Source organism: Cebus imitator, unplaced genomic scaffold, assembly GCF_001604975.1.
Source record: "Cebus imitator isolate Cc_AM_T3 unplaced genomic scaffold, Cebus_imitator-1.0 Scaffold36, whole genome shotgun sequence".
NCBI lineage: Eukaryota > Metazoa > Chordata > Mammalia > Primates > Cebidae > Cebus > Cebus imitator.
Genome location: NW_016107351.1, coordinates 9,803,295 through 9,805,836, shown reverse-complemented (window position 1 = coordinate 9,805,836; position 2,542 = coordinate 9,803,295). Strand labels below are relative to the sequence as shown.

Sequence of the window (2,542 nt, the reverse complement as noted above, 5' to 3'; positions counted from 1 at the left end):
AGCACTGTTTACAATAGCAAGGACCTGGAACCAACCCAAATGCCCATCGACGATAGACTGGATAGGGAAAATGTGGCACATATACACCATGGAATATTATGCAGCCATCAAAAAGATACATTAAAATTAAGAGCAAACATAGTGGTTCTTGATTTTGTTCTTTATTTCTGAGAGGACACTGGTAATACGCCTTCTTATCAGTATTTATATTTTTTCCAGTCTCTACTGTTTCCCTTGTGGACACATGTGTGAGCATATACACACATTCTAGTGCAGTTTTAGGTAGAAATTTTTTTCCTTGAGAGAGGACTTAGAGGAAATGGAACAGAGTGGCCTCAATTTTTACAAAAATTTGTAAATGAATAACAGAAATACTTACAAATAGTCATGAACAACTTATGACAGATTGTCTACATAACCCAAAAATTTTTTATAAGGAAATTGATTTAACTTATTATCATCTTTATGCTCTTACAGCAGTATTTTCAGGGGGTAAAAATCGCATCAAAACACAAGCAAACTAAAAATTGTGCCTATTGCATATACCAGATATCTACTTTTTCTCTCCAAACAAAAATTACTAAGGAATACTTCAAAGCTTCAAACAAAACTTCAAAAAATAAAAAAAAAAATGCTAGAAATATGTTTCCTATAGATAACTTACATGGATAATAAACGGAATGTTTCTTGGAAGTAAAGGTTACAAAGTGCTTATTCACTTGAGTCCTCAAAAAAGTTTTTCTGAATTATATTACTTTATTGAAAATGGAATAAAGTAATTTTTTTCACATAGCCAGCAGTAAATCTATTTTTTGTTTGTTTGTTTCTACTTTTTTTCCTCCTTAAAATATCTGCAACATTGGCAGAAGATTACTGATTGGGTAAGCACCACTCTATAATATTGTTACTAGGACTTGTCATTTTCATCTAAGTGTTTGTTTGTTTTATTATTGTTTTAAACATAATGGAAGGTATCAAATTTTGTGGTGTTTAAAAATACTACTTCATTTCTTTAAAAAATAGGGTAGTATAGCTTGCTCCCACTATCGCAGGGCTGCTCAACTACAAGTTGAGAAAATTTAGCCCATGAGGAGGATATCAGTGAGACTGAGTCAGGAGCCACTGGGAAACAACAAGACCATGGTAATTGTTACCAGAAGCATGCTGGCTACCATCTTTCTGGCTTTGTTTGCAATCTTGGTCGTGGTTTGAGAGCAACGCTACTGCTGTCCAGGAGACCTGCTCCAGCACTATTATTCTAAGCCCATTGTGAGTTTCTTTACCACAAGATGTCATTACCAACTCCCGCATAGAGCCCATTCTGGAGAATGAAGACTGGATCTAGGATGCTTTGGGTCTCATGTCCCACTGCATTGTCATCTTGAAGGTTTGTCACACTTGGAGAGAAAAACTTGTTGCCATGACAATGGGCTCAGAGGCTGAGAAGAAGACTTCAGCCAGTGTCAGCAACATCATCGTGGTGGCCACGTGGATCATCCCCAGAGTAGATGATGTTGTGAAATCAATGTACCCTCTGTTGCGCACCAAACTCCTGGATTTGTGTATGACTACCCTCCTCCTGTTAGCCATCAGATGCTGGTGATGCCTGCCATCTGACCAGGGGCCTCAAAGTACTTGGAAGTCCCATGAGAAGCAGCCCTGCCTTCTGAACCAGATAAAGGCCGCCTAGGCCCGAAGGCCTTCTTGCAGGAGCAGTTAGCAATTTATTGCCTGTAGGCCAACAGTTAGTCATGAAAGCTAGGAAGACTGGCTTAGATGAAATTTCCACCTGTTTCTGTAGTTTTTCTCCAGGGCTCAGGAGTGTGTGCATAGCAAAGTGGGAGAGCCCTATCTGGTGATGCCATTGCTGCGGTTACAAATTGTGGCTGGTGAGTGGCAGTCTAATACCACAATTAGGGGATATGCCCTTCATTGTCTGAACAGCACAGCACTGAAACTGATGGACCATCACCTTTATTTAGCTTACCTAGTGTTTTCAAGAAAATTGTGCTACCATCTAAGAAATCAAAAGGTTTCACATTAAACTTCAGAATTTCTGGCTCCTCCTGAACAATCAGTATGTTTGGCAATTGTGATTTGTGTTTTCAAATGAGAACAATCAATTGGAGTTAAGTAGGGATTGCTTCTCTTGGCAAGACTTGTACTCTCATCTGGCCTGATTCATTTATTGGTGTTATCTGCCCAGATCCCTAAGGCACCTGAGCCTCTCCTCTTATTTCGAGCTTTGGGTTTGAAGCTGAGCACTGTAAATTTGATTATTTCCTTTTTTTATTATCCCTAAAATTTTACTTTATACCACTAGATATATATTAAATTTATACTTATGATTCCCTCAAAAAATTAAAATTTGAAAATAAAAATAAATTAGTATAATTCATATGAATTTTGTTTTATATCCCTGTGCTTTTATTTTTTCCCATTTATTTTATTGCATTTTAGGTTTTGGGGTACATGTGAAGAACATGCAAAATTGTTGCATAGGAACACACGTGGCAGTGTGATTTGCTGCCTTCCTCCCCAT

At 37.8% G+C, this 2,542-nt stretch overlaps 1 protein-coding gene and 1 pseudogene across 1 annotated transcript in view; both read left to right on the top strand.

Moving 5' to 3' along the window:
- The window catches only part of LOC108301579 (eyes shut homolog), a 1,388,593-nt gene that overhangs the window by 385,859 nt on the left and 1,000,192 nt on the right, over positions 1 to 2,542 (top strand). The window lies entirely within an intron of this gene.
- Positions 1,087 to 2,542, top strand: part of LOC119470596 — a 7,271-nt pseudogene continuing 5,815 nt past the window's right edge.